The sequence below is a fragment of the Ictidomys tridecemlineatus genome, chromosome 11, assembly GCF_052094955.1.
Source record: "Ictidomys tridecemlineatus isolate mIctTri1 chromosome 11, mIctTri1.hap1, whole genome shotgun sequence".
Taxonomy (NCBI): Eukaryota; Metazoa; Chordata; class Mammalia; order Rodentia; family Sciuridae; genus Ictidomys; species Ictidomys tridecemlineatus.
In genome coordinates, this window is record NC_135487.1 from 71342829 (window position 1) to 71361934 (window position 19106).

General features: G+C 35.9%; 1 long non-coding RNA gene across 1 annotated transcript; it reads right to left on the minus strand.

Moving 5' to 3' along the window:
- Positions 1 to 252: 252 nt before the first annotated feature.
- LOC144367730 (uncharacterized) lies at positions 253 to 18105 on the minus strand. The gene is made up of 2 exons (XR_013427255.1): positions 17994 to 18105; positions 253 to 959 (listed from the first exon to the last, which is right to left on the minus strand). It is a non-coding gene; the product is annotated as an uncharacterized LOC144367730 (long non-coding RNA).
- Between the last annotated feature and the right edge of the window lie 1001 nt (positions 18106 to 19106).

Genomic DNA, 19106 nt, shown 5'->3' on the forward strand with positions numbered 1-19106 from the left:
CTTAGATCTGCTATGTTCCTCTGTTTTACTGATATCCATCCTCACACATGATTTTCTGGCTTCACTGCTGGTATTTAGACATATAATGTTTCTCTGGGAGACCCACAAATTCAACTCTTTTTTGTTGTTGTTAGCCTTTTTAACGAACTGAAAGTATTTGCTAGGTATCTACTTCATCAAGCCAAAAGTTACAATAATAGGTGTCCATTACAACCATTATAAGAATTTATAATATTTTTTTTCTTTTTACTGTTACTGTTGGGATTGAGAAGAAATCACACAAATCCCCAAACTTCTGAAGTCTTTCTTTTTACTCCTACTTGCAAATATAACACATCTTCCCAAAAAATGGAATAACAGAGTCTTTCTTGCAATGCCTTGACACACACTACCAACAGCAATAAACACATGCTACAGTGCCTTGTATTTTAGGTTACTTGTTAAAGCCAAACTCAAAATTCTAGGTTCCCATGCCTATGTCACACCAGGGAGGCTAGATTATGCCATAGTAATAAACACTCCCAATTCTCAGAGGCTTAGAAAAGACTTTATTTTGTTAATCTTGCATTGCTACTGCAGACTGATAGAGATATTCTGTTCTTTGCTGTCATTCAGGGTCCCTAAGAAATGGACAGTCACCCAAAGTTGCTGACCATGATGCTGAACTTAATGAGAGAGTGTGGTGAATCACACATTGTTCTTAAAGCCATCTACCCAGAAATAACGTGCATCACATAGGTGAAGGCAAACTGTACAGCCACAGCTAAACCCAGGAAGGTTGGAAGTGTAACTTTACCCTCAGCCCAGAAGGAACTGGACATACCTGATAAGCAGCACTGGATATCACAGAGGAGAACTTGAATTCCATAAGAGAGTGACTTCATAAATGACAAAGTAATTCAGCAAATCAAGGGAAGAATCTTCTTGCCTATCATCAAGTCATCCATGGAGAAGAGTTCCTAGATTATACACATTATCAAAAAAGCATAAAGTGTAAAAGAATGGATTCTACTTAAAAGAGGGTAGTCAAATCACTTTTATATTTTAGCAAAAAATATATTTTTTTCTTTCCCATATCTGCTGTTTACCAAAAACAAGAATTAATCTGGAAATATGTCTCAGATGAAATGATTTAGTAACTAAGATCCTTTATTTTTTCTCATATTAGTTCTAAACGTTCTATCTCAGCAGGCTCTATAGCCTCCTGAGATAATGTGAGCCACAGGAAAAAAAAAATCTGAGATAGGCTTAGTAAAGAAGAGAAATTAGAGCTTCGCTTAGGCATAACCTTAGGCAACTCGCTTATTACTCACTGAGTTTTCCTATTCATAACGCTTGACACCCACATACACAGCAGGATGCTGGAAGGGTTAGAGATAATGTTTGAGAAGAGCCTTGAACTGCTAAACACTAAGGTGCTAGAGCCAGTTATCAGAGATCATCTTTTTGAATGAGATCCAATAAATTAATTTCTTGTTCCTCAACTGAAAATATTAACCGAAGCCACAAAATACCACAGTTCAGCAGAATTAGCAGATTGTTCCTTAACATACCTCAACTGCATAATCAGTACAATTATGTTCCATTATCTTGCCTTTCCTCAAGCTGTTCAGTGCCTAAAAGCTCTTCAAGCTTTACTATTCAAAAGCTGAATATGGGCCATCAATTTCTCCTTCTGTGCTGCTTCCAGTTACCAGGGTCTGAAGAGACCTTCAAAAAGCAGTTATTCACATGGCACTCACTCTCATCAATAACTTGTCATTGCCCAGAGTCAGCAGAGCCAACTGGACTGTGTTTATAAGATCCAAAACAAAGGTGGAGCAGAGAAGGGGACTGTGCCACACCACTTCCTAAGTAGTATCAATACCCATCTGGCCTGACCTTGGATTCTCACCCCTCATTTTGATTTCCCATTCACTCTACTCTCCTTGGCTCCCTTGTTAATGTTTCATTCCATCACACTATCCATAGAGATCCAATTAAGATCTCTTCCATTAATCATATACCCATGTATTCACAAATGCAATTCTTCTTTTGTTGGAAAAGTAATTTTTTCTCAAGCTGTTAAGATCAAATTAGGGAAAAACTTTCCAATTTCATGCGATTAATCCAACTGCAAGCTTACCAATATCACGTACAAAAGACATTCTTATATGATTTGGCTTTGAAATACAGCATGTGGTTAACCAAACATTTGTCACGATGTTAATAAATAATTCCCACCGACGGGTCAGCAATATGTAAAGAATGACAATAGGATTCAATGTCTTTCATATCAAAATCAACAATGTAAATTTTTTCATTGAGAATGGACCTCAAGATCATAATGAATCACAAAGCTGACTGTGAAACTATCATTACACCATCGATGGAAGCGTCAGGTCAGATTAAACTTGTTAGTGGCCTCATTTAATGGGTTTCATATATAAATACTTTTTGTCCCATAATTTTGTAGTTTCCTCCTACTCAGACTCTGCTTCAGCCACGTGCCTTGCCTTGGCAAATTAAAAAAAGGAACACATTTAACCATGGCAGGGGCTCGAAAACGTATTTGTACATTTCTGTTGGTTCTCTTGCTCGTCTGCCTTCACCGTGTGTATCTGCCAGGTTAGCCTACTGGGGACGAGCTGTGTGGAGCAGAGCCAAGTCAACTCAATTTTCCCAGCCAATGCCTCAGACATGCTAGAGAACAGAGCTGCCTGGCTGACCTGCTGCTAACCAAAGAGTCTCATCAATCCCACTTCAGATGAGCAGAATCATCAGTCAACCCATAGACCCATGAGTAAAAATAAATATTTACTGTTGCACGCCCCTTAGGTTTTTGAGGTTGTTGCACAACATTTTCATTGCGATAGATAACTGATATATTGAAGAATAGTTTAATAGAGATTTGAGCTTAATAGAATGCCAGACAATAGAATTCACATTGCCTAAATTTAGTCTTGAAATCTGTCAGTACAAAATTCTCTTGTGTGGTTACATAGTAACATATTATGAAACTTCTGAGGAAAAAAATATTAATTTAGAATGTTCTTTAAATGTCATTTTACCATACTGAGCAAGCAAACATAGTTCTGAAAATCATTCAACTCCTCTTTTATTTTTTCCTAAGCAAATAGATAAACACAGAAAGATAAGACAGTTTGAAGAAATAAAAAGAACCTTAATGCAAAATAGTTTAAAGTTGAGCAGTGAGGGCAGCTATACCTCCAAACCGACTGTTTTTCAACTAGGAATCTTGTGCCCTGAATCTGGTCAAAAACAAGAACTGGAAAGGGGACCCCAGAAAACTTCTCTGATACCCTCCCTCAGACCAGAAGTGTGTACAACACATCACCTTAGAAATGGTTGACTACACTCTCCCTTGTATCAAGACTCCTTAAACAAAAAGATTTCACTCAGCACTCAGAATTTTGCCTTTCAAAGACCCCGAAATGAAACATGCCAGTATCAAAAAGTCCTGATGATCACCTATGGAATACAGGACATCACACAAGTTCACCGACCTGCCAAGCTACATTAAAGAATTGAACTTGATTGTAGGCAACATTTTTTATACCTTAAACTTACGTTTCAACATATTAGCTTGAAATGCTAAGGGTCTCATATATTGTCTTAGCCAGAAATCACAAAGAGTTGAAGATGCATTTCTTTGAAAATAAGGTGAACTATGTGATTGTTCTGTCATCCTCATCTATTTGGTAATGAAGCCTGAACTTGAGAACCTCCAAATTTGCCACCCCCCTTCCCAGTGCACTGGTTCTATTCATAGTCTTAGCCTTAAAGTTAAGTTTGTTCTCCTCCTAACAATTAACTGACATACAGTTATTTATCCATGCAAAGAATTTATTACCATCTATATGTTATAATTTTAGGAACCAAGGTAAAAAAAATATGATGTGTTTTTATCCCTAAAACAAAGAAAAAGCAAGACTATCAAGGGAATTTGAACCTTCCAACTCTCAGTTTGGTACTTTCACCAGGAATAATACCAGATATTCAGTAGTGAGTAAACAATACAATAACCAATGCTAATATGCCATTCTCCAGTGGAAAGAATGCAATACTTCTGGAGCAGAGGTACACAGCTGATGAACAATTGCAACAATCCTCCCACTTAATCATTGTTCTGATAATTATGCTAGATAAGCATCCCTCAAAGGGCCACGTGTTAAAGAGTTGATCTCCAGCCCATGGCACTATTGGAAGGTGGTAGAACATTTTAAGAAGTGGAGCCTAATGGGTTGTCTTCTGGTCATTCTGAGTATATCCCTGAAGGGGATATGAGACCCTGGCCCTTGTGTGCCCTCTTTCTTTCACTCCTGGCCCTGAAATAGATGGCCTTTCTCCCCCATGCACTCTCAGCATGATGTACCACCTCACCACAAGTCCAAAAACATTTGGGCCAATCAACCACAGATTTAAAACTTTAAAACTGAGAACCAAAATAAACCTCTCTTTTTTAAAAAGGCATTTTGTATGGTAACGGGAAGTTAACACACTTACTTCTATAATCTTTTTAATTATCCTACTTCTTTCTTCTTCCCCTGTGTCTCTCCCCTGCCTCCAGTTCTTTCTCTAAAAGCATCAGTTTGTATCAAGAGTTCCAACTATGATTCAGAACTTTGGACAAGAAAATTCATTACTGAAGATTTTATTCAAATGTGTCTCACCACTCAATTTCAAACTTTAGAAATACTCAAAAGATCATGGAGAAACTGTGAAAGAACTTTATTCTAAAGATTAGCTGCCTGAACTTCATTGGCTCTGGATATATCAAATGAATTTTAGAGAACGATGTGAATTACATAATATACAAATTTTGAATATGGAAATTCACAAGCCTTTCTTTTTGGGCAAAGTTAATGCATATAAAAAAGATGAAAAATGAATAAGAATAATATTTAAAGAACTTTTTATGCATGCGCATATGAATTTATCACATATTTTTAAATACCATGATTTTACTGTCCTTACAAAAACAGTTTTCATATATTCTTGTCTTAAATTTAAACCATTGGTATGACATCAGCAAGATGGCTGACTAGAAGTTCCTAGCACTCTTCTCTACCACAAAAAAAGAAAAAAAGAAGAAGAAGAAAGAAAAAGAAAACAAATTTTGACCAAAATATCTAAAGGACATCACCAGAGAATAGCAAAGAAATAGCAGAAAGTCTGTGTCCATAGAACAAAGAAACCAGGATGACATATAGAAAGACTGAGAAAACACCTTGCCTCTGCCCTCTCCCAGTGAGGGTCACTCTGAACCAGGAAGAATTTCTTCCTGTGGAAAATTCCAGAGTACTGAGGAACCTTCAGTCATTGCTAGTGACAAAGTCATTGCTAGTTAACAAATGAAGAAGCTGCATGAAAACTATAATATTGCACCCACACGTAACCTGCACCCTCCCAACCAGCATCCTTAGGCCCTTTCAGGTGAAAGTCCTTCCCTATGAAAGCTACTCTGCAAAATTTGTTAAGAGGTATTTACATAGACATTATAGGGGAAAAGGAAACACACAAAAAAGCAAGGAAATACAACGCTACCAAGGGAATAATTCTCTAGTAATTAACCCCAAAGAAATGGAAATTTATGAATTGCCTGCAAAGAAATTCAAAATAATGGTCTTATTAAAAACTCAGTGAAATAAACAGGATAAAAATAAACAATGCAATGAAATCAGGGAAACAATTCATAATCTGAAGAAGAAATTCAACAAATAAAGCCAAACAGAAATATTGAAAGCTGAAGAACTTGATCAATGAAATAAAAACTACAATTAAGAGCTCCAATAGTAGACTATATCAAAGAGAAGAAAGAATCTCTGAACTTGAAGACAGGCATTTTGATACAATTCATTGAGGTATACGCAGAAAAATATAATTTAAAAAAAAGATACTTATAGGACACCCTTAAGTAAAGAAATAATTGCATTATGGTAGGTCCAGAAAAAGAAGAGACTAAAAGAAAGAAAGCATTTTCAAAGAAATAACTGCTGAAAGTGTCCCAAGTCTTGGGAATGATATAAATATGATATGATGCTCAAAAAAATTTTGTATGTCAAACAGGTAAAACCCAAAGAGATCTTCTTCAAGGTTATAATCAAACTGTCAAAAGTAAAAGTCCAAGAGAGAATTCTAAAATCAGCAAAAGAAAAGCATCAAGTCACTATAAGGGAATCTCCATTAGACTGGCATGGGATTTCTCAGCAGAAACCTTGTAGGCAAAGAGAGAATAGGATGATATATTCAATGTGCTCAAGAAAAAAATTCTGCCAGCCAAGAACACAATACTCAGCAGTGCTGTTCTTCATAAATGAGAGAGAAATAGTCTTTCACAGGTAAGTAAAACCTCAGGGAATTCGTTACCACTATACCTGTCTCACAAGAAATGTGTAAGGGAATTTTTTAAGTAGAAATGAAAGAATCATAATTACATTCATAAATATATGTGTGAGTATAAAATTTACAGTTAGAAATAAATATATAGTGAAACTAGAACATTCCAATACTGGAATAGTGATGTGAAAATCATACATATCTCCAGTATGAAAAGGGAAGATTATAGCAATAAATGCCTACATTAGAAATGAAGAAATATTCCAAATAAATACTCTAACATTATGCCTCAGGGAACTAGAAAAAAAGAAGAACAAACTAATCTCACAATTGGCAGAAGAGAGGGAATTAGAAAAATCAGAACAGAAATAAATCAAAATGAGAACAGAAAAAAAATGAATAAAACTAAGAGTTGTTTTTCTGGGAAAAAAATGACAAATCCTTAGTTTCATTAAGAAACAAGAAGACTCAAATAAATAAAATGAAAAATAGAAGTGAAGAATTATAACAGATACCTCAGAAATAAAAAGGATCACAAGGGACTATTATGAAAAACTATATGCCAACAAGTCAGATAGCTCAGAGGATACAGAGAAATTCCTAGAAAAATATGAATTACTAATATGGAGTCAGGAAGAAATACAAAGTCTGAACACACAAATAATGATAAAGAGATTGGAGAAGTAATAAAAAACTTCCCAAAGAAAAGCCTGGAACCAGATGATTGAATAGCTGGATTCTACTAAATATTCAAAGATGAATTAATACAAATTTTTTTTAAAAGAGCCTGAGGGAATATTTAAAAATGCACTTTATGAAGCCAGCATCAACTCATCCTGATAGCGAAGCCAAAAATATCACAAGAAAAGAAAACTACAGGCCAACCTCTCTGAGGAGCACTATCACAAAAATTCTCAATCAAATATTAGCAAACTGAATCCAACAGCACATCCGAAAGATAATGCATCATGAGCTGGTGGGGGTTATCCTAGCATGCAAGCCTGGTTTAACATATAGAAATCAGGGCTGGGGATGTAGCTCAGTGATAACAGTGCTTGCCCAGTGTGCACAAGTCTTTGGGTTTAATCCACAGCACCTGAAAAAAGAAAAGAGAAAAACACACACACACAAATCAGTCAATGTAATACGTCTTATTAACAGAATGAATGATTAAGGGGAGGAAAAAAACCCTGATCAGCTGGCAGTGGTAGCACCTGCCTGTATCCCAGAGACTTGGGAGGCTGAGAAAGGACGATCCCAAGTTTGAGGTCAGCCTTAGTAACAGCAAGACCTTGTCTCAAAAATTAAAAACAAAAAAATTTTAAAAGGGCTAGGAATATAGCTCAGTGGTAAAGTATGTCTGGGTCCAATCCCTAGTACTGGGGATATGTGTAGGAGAATCCACAGGATCACCTCAATTGAACAGAAAAAAAAAATTCAACAAAGATCAATATCCTTTCTTGATAACAACTCTCAACATAATAAATGTTTTATTTTTATTTTTTAATTTTTTATTTGTTTTAATTAGTTATATATGACAGTAGAATGCACTTATATACTTTGATATATCATACATAGATGGGATATAATTTCTCATTTTTCTGAGTACACATATTGTAGAATCACATTGGTCATACAGTCACATACATACATAAATTATTAAAAATCTTACAGTTTACATTATAATGAATAGGCAAAGACTGAACGCTTTCCCATTAATATCCAGAATAAAGTGAATATGTCCACCCTGGCTTCAATTCTACAGTATATTGGAAGTGCTTACAAGAACAATTAGGCAAGTTAAATAGGCCTCCAAACCAGAAAACAAGTGGTAAAACTATATCTATAAATAACATGATCCAATACATTTAAAACATTAAAACAAAAACAAAAATTCCATTCAAAACTGTTAAAATTAAATAAATGAATCCAGTAAAGATGCAAAATCAACACAATAAATCAGTAGCATTTTTATACACAAATAATGACCTCATTGAAAAAGAAATCAAAGAAACACACTTATTACAGCACAAAAAATTCCTCCTATGAATAAATTTAAGAAAGGAGGTGAAAGATCTGTACACTGAAAATGATACAATATGGAAGAAAGAAATTAGTGAAGATACAAATAAAATAGAAAGATACCCTGTGCTCATAGTTTATATGAATTAATACTGTTAAAATGTCTAAAGAAATACAGATTCAACACAACCTCTGTCAAAATTCTAATGTCTTTCTGCACAGAAATAGAAACAATTCTAAAATCCACATGGAACTACTAAAGATGAAATATCCAAAACACTGCTGAGAAAGAAAAAAACAGAGTTGAAGACTTCATGCTTCCTGATTTAAAATTATATTGCAGAACTATAGTAATCAAAACACTAAGACACTGGCATAAAAACAGCACATAGACCTGAGGAACAAAATACAGAGCACAGAAATAAATTCACACATACATCATTAATGAATATTTGGCAAGGGCATCAGGAAGATAAAGTGAAGGAAGAAGAGCTCTTCAGTTAATGGTGCAGAGAAAACTAAATTTCCACATGCAAAAATGAAATAAAATGGACCCTATCTTACAGCATTCACAAAAATCAACTCAAAACAGGATAGATCTAAATGTAAGGCTAGAAACTATAAAAATCCCCGAAGAAAAGAGAGGAAAAACTCCTAGACACTGGTCTTGATTTTTTTTTTTACATATGTGCAATTTTACTTAATGGTGCCATGTACATAGTGAACTAGTTTCTACACATTTAGAAATGTTTGATGTAAAAGTATAAGTAGCAGAATAACACTTTGTAAATAGATTTTATGTTAAACCACTTCTGTAAACAGTAAAAAAAGAAGAAGAAGAAGAAGAAAAATCCCTGATTATTTCTACAAATTAATCCTTATTCAAATTTTCTCCATTGTCTCTGAAAGCTCTTTTGGAGTTGGTATTTCAAATAAGGATCCAGTCAAAGTGCATGACTGCCTTTATTTTTCTTTGCTCTATTTTTTCTTTATTAAAATGATTTATTTATTCTAATTTTTTATACATGATGGCAGAATGCAATTCATTTCATATTACACATATAGAGCACAATTTTTCAAGTCACTGGTTGTACACAAAGTATTTTCACACCATTTGTGTCTTCATACCTGTACTTAGGGTAATGATGTCTAACTCATTCCTACCCCTTTGCCCCCTCCCTTCCCCTCCCTCCCTTTTGCCCCATCTAAAGTTCCTCCATTTCTCCCATGCTCTGCCCCCCCATCATATTTTTTAGATATCACACCAAAAGTTTAGACCATCAAAGAGGAAGTAAATAAATAGGATTACATAGAACTAAAAAGTTCCTGAACAGAAAAGGAAACAACAGAATGAAACATCAGCTCTTGGACAGGGAAAGAAGATTTGCAAACTATCCATCTGATAAGCCAGTAATGCTCTAATTTTATAAAAAATACATACAACTCAATAGTATAAGAATAAATAATCCAATTAAAAAATAGTCAAGCGATCTGAGTAGACATTTCTCCAAAGAAGACAAAAAAAATGGCCAGCAGGTATAAGAAAATGTACTCAATATATTAATCAACAGGGAAATCATTACATATATAAAGTACTATGTATATGAATATGATTCAGCCATTTAGCCTTAAAAATAAAGAATGAGATTTTATCATTTGCCATCACATGAATGAGTCTAAAGGACACTTAACATTTTGTTAAGTAAAATAAGCCCGGGAAATAAAAATATACATGATCTCACTTACACGTGAGATCTGAAAATAAAAAAACTTCAAACGTACCAAGACAGAAATCAAAATAATGTGTTAACAAGGGCAGGGTAGGAAGTGGGGGGATGCAGTTTAGAGGATACAAAACAACAAATATGTAGAATGAGCAAGTCTAGAGATCTAATGAACAACATGAGGTTGAGAGGTAATAAAATTATGCTGTGTATGGGATTCATGCTAAATGAGGAGATTTTAGCTGCTCTTGCCACAAAGAAAACAAAAAGTAATTATGTGAGATGATGGATATGTTAATTTGCTTCACTATGGTAACCTTTATACTCTCTATACATGTCCCATAACATCACATTGTATATTTTAAATATGCACAATAAAAAATTTTATTAAAAATTAAGCCATTTGATTATGTTTTAGATACTCTTTCAATATGGCATTTTCTTTGGGGGAAAGGTTTGATATATAGCAAGCAATTTTAATTTTTATCAACAAAGCCCAAGAAAAATTCCTTATAATGTACCGATGGTGATTCTTTTTATTTTCCAAATAACATTATCTTACCATAGTAGAAAATGTAGGCATTACTGGGTTTCACATTTTCTTTGTGGCAGTATGACATAAAGATGAGTTGTGATTCTGAACCGTCTTCGGACACAACCCAAGTTTCCCAGCCTCCTCATGGGGGTTTCATTCCAAACCTGCCATATCTTGGAACATCCCCAAACCTATCACAATTTCACGAGTGATTTGTCTTACTGATAAGTTCTCCCTGATTAGAACAATCCACAGTGGAATAATTTAGGAACTAGCTGCTTGGTCCAATAATTTGAAAAACACTTTTGCTTAATAGCCATAGGAGTACTGGAGCTTCCTAAAGTTTTCTATCACTAACATCAATTCAGAAATCACGCATTTGTGCCCCTTCCCCCTTCACTGGAACACAGCCCAGCCACTCCCCATCCAGGCTTTCTAAAGACACAATATACATTTTGATTTTGTTTTTCAGAGCATGTTCCCAATTTTCACTTTCAATAGGAATATTTTTAGAGACCATTGAAAGCAAAATGTCTTGAAAATGTCTACAAAACTTCTCTAAGTTTCTTTCCAAATGTCATGATTTTTGGAAAAGACCACACCAAGTGGTAAAGAGATGGACAAGACTGCAAACACTTCTAAAATCTCTTTGGAGATATTCCATGTACCACATTATATATGAACTGAGAAATGAAACATCTGTGACTAATACAAAATTGAGTCTGTCTTAAATTATAATTAACAGCAATGAGAAAATGTTGCCTGTTCACTTCTTCAGAGAATCAAGTCATCTTTTTACCATTAAAAAGCTTGAGCCAATGATTATTATTTGTATCATCTCTCTGCCCCGTGCTTTTCAAAATTGCAGCTCCGTCCTCACAACAGAATAGGAACCATGACGACTCTTACCACAAATTTAATAAGGTCTTTAAAAATTGGTTTTCAGAAGACTAAGCCCTCTGTAATATTTAATCTGTAAGACCTCTTTTTGGCCCCATATCAAATATTCATACCATTTTTTCTTTGTACCATACACTATGTTGATAGAACTTAAGCTTTTAGCTTTAGAAAATGTATAATACTAATTTTTCTCCTGACAAAACTTCCAAGAGAGTTTAACAAAGAAGAAGAGCATAAATTAAATTTTGGCAGGGTGGAGGGTACCCATGCTGAGGCCTCCAGGTTGTGCTCACGAAGTGCAAAGGAGCCCCTCATATATCAGTTCTTTATCACAGACATGGCGCCTGCTGCTTGAGGCCTCCTGATCTCCTCCCTTTGCTTAAAATCCTTTAAACAGCTTCATCAGCATGGGTCCTGCCAGCATCCCCCACATCTTGGGCCCCACTGCTAGTTCTTTCCAATTTTCTTGTTCCAATTCATTCCTTAGTCTAATTCCAGTCTAACCTTCTATTTTGAATCATCTTCAATAATCAACTAGTGCTCTAATTTAATAATCTTGCTGTGTCCTCTGAGTTCCTACAAAAGTTCAATGGTCTTACTGCATTCATTCAGTAGGTAGGGCCTTGTGTTTTTCCTCACCTTCTTAAGTGAGTGGATGCTCTGTCTCTACAACTCAATGAAATGCTACTTGAAGGCAGGATGCTGCCCTATTCTTCATTAATAGAAACAGCAATTCCTTATACCTATGCAAACACTTTGGAAGACTATGAAATTGCTTTTTGAATTTCAAGTCTCTTATCTATTTCTATTTCCATTTCATGGTAAGCCTAGGTAAGCTAGAGAGTCTTTTGATGTTCACATTGTACAGATGTGGGAAGCGAGACTTAGAATTACTTAGTAACAAGCCAATGGTACTCTAGCTGAGATTAGAAACTAGGACTGTACTTTTTACTACTAGCAGTTCCAAATCTGAAATATGAGAACAACTTTCATATATATATATATATATATATATATATATATTCATGAACACCCCTCCAAAAAATTGTAGCTATTGTCTACCTGACCGCTAGTACTTAGCTTCTAACTTTTTATGTTCCTCTGGCACTCAGATATATTCACTCTGTCTTCTGTGACTCCTCCCCAGTCTCCCAGTCTCCCATCCCCATACTCAGTCTCATAGGTCTGGCTCCTCCTGGCAGATTCTCTCCCATTGCCACTCAGGACCCACCCAGTATAATGTAAATCTCAGCTTCACTCAAAGGAACAGCCCCGTTCTCAACCTCCATTTTCATCTGAACATTCTGGACTACTGAGTTGCATGTCCCTGGAAAAAGGAATTCCTGTACAGGCTCAGAAGAAGCTGTACTGAGCATCAGCATGAACAGAACAATACATTAGAAACTGGGGACATCAAGAAGTTACTATTTTCAAAAACAAATAACTAGGAGACAACTTTAACTTAAAATGCTACTAATGATAGACAATTAGTGTTTTGACATTTTCTGTCTGCTCTCTGACAACCCATTATTACTATTATCACTTCCACTTCTCTCCCTCTGTTGCTACCCAGCTCCTTTGAAGGCCCCATTTGACTTTAGCCTTGAACTATATGAAAAATGTTCACATTATGAAATGGTGCAAAGGAAGTCTAGGGTCTGCATGGCAAAGGCAGAGAAGCATGGATGGAAATGTGTTTTAGTTTAAGGATCAGAATCTAGAGTCAGGGAGACTAGGGTTCCAATTTTGACTCTGGTACTATCTAGTTGTATGACATTAGGCAAGGGGCAAACCTCTCTGAACACTGGTGTCTTTATGTATATTATTGACATATTATAATAATTTATCATTTTGTATATTAAATGATGTAAAACATCAAAAGGACTTGGTATAATACCTACCATATATTTAATACCCCCCAAATGCTGGATAGATGTGGCTAGTATGTAGATAAATGACATTAACTGAGGGACCCAGGAGCTGTGTTTGGTGCCTTATATTCACCATCTCACTTTGTATTCCCCAAGTAGTGAGGAGCTTGAGGCTTAGAGAAGTTAAATAAATGCTCAACATCACACTTGATCAGGGAGCTCTTCAGTCAGCTGAGCCTGCACCCTTAACAATGCCTCTACTCAACTCTCCAAAGGCAGCACTGGTTATGGAGACTTCTGATGTGAACCAAGACATCTCCATTTCATTCTCCAAGCAATTAAAAATTCTTTACAGATTTTTTAAAGCAATTTTAGCTGATCTTCAGATTGGTGTCTAGAAGATTGAAATGCAAATCAAAACTACTCTAAGATTTAATCTCACTCCAGTCAGAATGGCAGTTGTCAAGAATACAAGCAACAATAAGTGTTGGCAAGGATGTGGGGAGAAAGGCACACTCATACATTGCTGGTGGGACCAATCTGGAAAGCAGTACAGAGACTCCTTAGAAAACTTGGAATGGAACCACCATTTGACCCACTCCTTGGTCTATACCCAAAGGACTTAAAACAGCATACTACAGTGACACAGTCACAATAATGTTTATAGAGCACAATTCACAATAGCAAACTGTGAAACCAACCTAGATGCCCTTCAATAGATGAGTGGATGAAGAAACTATGGTACATATATGCAATGGAATATTACTCAGCATTAAAAGAGAATAAAATTTCGGCATTTGCAAGTAAATAGATGGAGAATATCAATCTAAGTAAAGAAAGCCAATCTCAAAACACCAGGTACCAAATGTTTTCTTTGATAAGTGATGCTAATCCATACGGTGGGGGTTTATGGGATAAGTGGAGGAACTTTAGGTGGGGCAAAGTAGGGGAAGGAGGCACAGGGGTAGGAAAAACGGTCGAATGAGAAGGACATCATTACTCCAGGTACACGTATAACTGCACAATGGTATAACTCTACTTTGTGCACAACCAGAGAAGCGAAAGAGCTTTGTGTAGAGCTTTCTACTGTCATGTATAATTGATTACAACTAATAAATAAAAAAATAAAAGAAACTGTGGGATATATACACAATGGAATATTGCTCAGCATTAAAAGAGAATAAAATTATGGCATTTGCAGGTAAATGGATGAACTTGGAGAATATCATGCTGAGTGAAATAAGCCAATCCCCAAAACCCAAAGGCTGATTTTTTTTTTCCTCTGATAAGGGGAGATGCTCATTCATAATGGGGATGGGGGGGGCATGGGATGAGTAGAGGAGCTTAGGATTGGGCAAAGGGGAGGGAAAGGGAAGGGTGGAGGCATTGGGGTAGGAAAGATGGTGGAATGAGACAGACATCATTACCCTAGGTACATGTATGATTGCACAAATGGTGTGACTCTACTTCATGTACAATGAGAAGTGAAAAATTGTGCTCCATTTGTGTACAATGAATCAAAGAGCATTCTGAGGTCATGTATCTGATTCGAAAAAAAATTTTAAAAGGATTGTGCAAGAAGAACCAGTTGGGAGGCTACTAAGGCTAAAGCCCCAGTTGAATCAAGAAGTGGTGAAGGCCTGAACAGAAGTAGTGGAAGTCAAGTGATGAAAAACAGAAGAGGTGTGTGACCAAGGAAACTGAAGAATCTAGGGCTACATTCCGTGTGGGGGTGGGGGGCATGAGGATGGTGGAATGTGGTTTGAGAAAGATACAGAATAAATGGAGAACCATATATATTCCCCAACCTCATCACACCTTCTCCATTTGGAAACTCCTGTAAAGTCCATCTCCTAAAAGGAATCTCTGAAAAGTGCTCAGATGGGCCCTTGGAAATAAGTGAAATGGGGAAATTATGTATGTCTAGTTAATGAGTCTCTTCCAAGTACCTTACCCGCCATTAATGTCAGCACCAGAAGATAAGGAATTCTTGAAAGTTGGTGCTGGAACTCAGTCCTAACCCATTCAGGAAAGCTGAAGAATATTTCAGAAGTCAAACAATCTCTCATCCTTACACTTCATGCACATAACAGTGCTTTGAGTACTACCAAAGCATGTGATGGCCAGTGATGTTTCTTAGGCACATAAGACAGAAATAGTTCCTTACCAGTCTCTATGGTATGGAATAATTGACCGGCTGATTATTATCCAAATCAGGTTTGCCTGATTTCTACTCTTTTTCCATTAGTGCTCCTGTAAGATGTTTATTCTTTCCAATATATCAGATTTAAAATATCAACTCTGGCGCCAAGTATTAAGATATTCACATTAAAATCACTAGCTTAAAGTTTAATTGTATTGATCTGATTTTAGAGGCAGCACTCACAAAAAAATATTAGCTATGCTAAGCTGCAATGCAACATTGACTCAAATAGGTATTGAACATAAAACCCACCAGACAATAATGCAACCCATAAATGCACACAGGCAGAAACAAACACGCATGGTCTGGGCTGAATCGCATCCCCTTCCCTGCTGCCATGGCTTGAATGTGCCCCCTGAAGTTCATGTGTTGGAAACTTAATTCCACATGCAACAGTGCCAAGAAGCAGGACCTTCAAAAGGTGATCAGGTTATGAGGACTCTGCCCTCAGAAATGGATTAATGCCATTATGGCTAGAGTAGGTGAGAAATTGCTAGTGGGTTCCTAATGTATACACACATCTCTCACCTTCTTAGCTTCTTCCAGGCGATGACTCAATAAGAAAACCCCCACGAGATGCCAACCTTAATATTGGACTTCCCAGCTTCCAGAACTGTTTGAAATATATTTCTTTCATTTACAAATTACCCAGTCTGTGATATTCTGTTATAGCAGCACAAAACAGACACACACCTGCTGATTTTTGTCTCTTCCACTATCTCTGTAGACAGAAATAAAGGGAGCAGAATAAAGGGAGCAGGGAAGGTGCTCCATAAATGAGGAGTTGAACCAGCTAGTAAAGCATCAACTCCTGACCAGATTTTCAGAGAAAGGTAGATGTTACAGAAAAAGTATGCACGTGTAGGAAACAAGCAAAAACAAATATACATATATACAAGCCTATGTGGTGGTATTAATTTCTCTAAATCTCAATTTTGGACAACCAAGAAATTGAGATGATAATCTTATCTCACCCTACCTCTGCCTGCAAAGTGGACAGAACTAAAAGTTTGAGAGCCACATAGATCAGGGGTCAAACTGTGAATCCCCCACTTGCTAACAATGGAAGGCAGGGCAAATCGCACTCTGTGTGAGCCTAATCTTCCTCCTGAAATTCAGGAAATTGTAACTTAATAGTGCTATGGGAAGGATTAAATGAGATAATATGTTGAAAGAATTTGGTACAAAAGATATTTAATAAATGTTCCTTTTCTTCTTATTTTAAAAGGATGTTATAGGAATCCAATTATAGCAGAAATAAATATGCTTGAAAATGTTAAAGATCTATGCAAGTTTAAAGAATGGTTATGATTGTTCAATTCAATGTTATGCTCTTATCCAGACACTAGTCTTCTTAAATATATATATATATATATATATATATATATATATATATATATATATATATATATATATAGTGGCGGCATGTGGATAAAAGACATGCTAAGAGGAGCCCAGTTTAATAACTGAGGCAGACAGTGGAAAGCTTATGGGCCTTCATTTGTTTCTGGCTTTGTGGTGCTTGAAAAATCAGGAAATAAAACTAATCAGTTCCAAATAAGTTTTTTGAAATTGTGAACCAAAGTTAAAAGAGCAAGTTATATGCTTATTTTTTAAACCTTCTCAGTGCTAAAAAGCCAAAGTTTGAATAGTAAATAATGACAAAATGATGATGATGATGATGATGATGATGTGCAATGACATTACTAACCAAATGCTAATTGCTACCTGAAAAAAATTTATTGGACACACCAATGAGTGGAAAAGAGCAAAATCCCTGAATTTCCATGCATATTGCTCACAATTTGTTCATCTATTTGCTATTTACTATTTCTATCCAAGGGCTACTACTGTGTGGTTAATCCCAAAAAAGTGAATTTCCAAGGACTGCACCCTGAATTCAGCAATAATGACACCTCCCAAAATAGTAATCAAAAGCAGAGACTTCAGTCTACTCATCTTGTGAAGATATCAATTAGGAAGGCTGACATATCAGCAGCTACCAGAAATGGCCTCAGTAACGCCAGTGGTAGAATAACCATTCTTACAAAGAAACACACATAGAGGGAAACCACAACTGGACCCTCGCCGGGCAGTGTAGGGAGACAAAATGGGAGTGGCATTCTCAATTTAAACCCTGAAGAGGCATTTCAAGGCTCAAGTTTTGGGACACAATTAATCCATTTTTTTAATTTAATATTACTCCTCCATCTGTTTTTAAACAAAGATTTTTCTTGTTTTTTTTTTTTTTTTTAGTATTGTCCTTAGAGTGACTTAATTACACATAGGCAGCTCCTCTAGAGCCCTGTTTGCTCCTATGGAACCCTGGGCTAGCATGTGCCTAGCATTAAAAAGTTGTTAAAACAGAAAATATTGTAAAATAGTCATTTTAAGCTTACCATCCAAACAGTTTCTCCTTCCTATCAGCTTGTCAGGGCAGGAAGAAATTGTCTCCACCAATTTCTTCTCTTCACCCACAATGTCAGTTTTACTTCACTGAGGGTCCTGAATCCTAAAATCCAAACATTATCAAATAGGTCAACTCTTGCAATACCCACATTTCTCAAGTAGGAAATAACCTCACATATATTATTGAACCCAACAATTCCTTGTCTAAATATTGCAGCTTCGTTGGGTTCCCAATTGTTAACATTACAACCAATAAACAGAATATTAACTGAAAGGAAAATAAAATAGCACTGGTGAGCTGCTGCTCCCGGATTGTGCCTTAGAATTCTCTTTACCGTGGGGCTTTTTCATCTTTATGGAATTTGGAAAGGGGGTAAGATACATGCTAATTTTTTTTTTAAGTTCACACCATCTAAGAAAACCATCCAAATCATTTTGGTGTGCAGAGATTTTTATTTCTAATCTTTCTGTGCAAAATGCTTTGTTAAATCCTGATGACAACTTTTATGCATAATGCATAAAATAAACTTTGCCAAAATCTGAGACACTTTTAAAAGCATGTAAACCCCCCTTAGAAACAAAATGACACATTACGGGGTATGTGGTTCCAGTACACTGGGAAAACCACACTGCCAGGTTGATGGAAACTATTGTGCTTCATGCCATTAACTCCCAAATACCTAATATGTGTAGTTACCTCGGTTTACTCATATTCAAAATTGCATGCTATTTTTTTATGAGATTCTTCATATATTGATGCCTAGTTTATGTTCTACATAAATTCAGTTCTGTATTCAACACTTCTGAGAATCTTCACACTTAAAAAAGACCAGATACGTATTTCGTATAACTGAGAAAATCTTGTCATTGACCAAAATATAATTTTAAAAAAATGTTTTTGTGTTTGTATAAATTGGTATCTGTATACATGTCTATCATTTGATAAATCCTACAGGTAACTCCAGTTCAAATCATATGGCTGTTTTTGCTTATTTAAAGCCATAAAAACAGACACAAGGAAGGAATAAGACTTAGCATTCAAAAGTAGGGGCTATAAATCCTGCTATGCAAGAGCCCAATAAATAAATAAATAAAAATCAGAA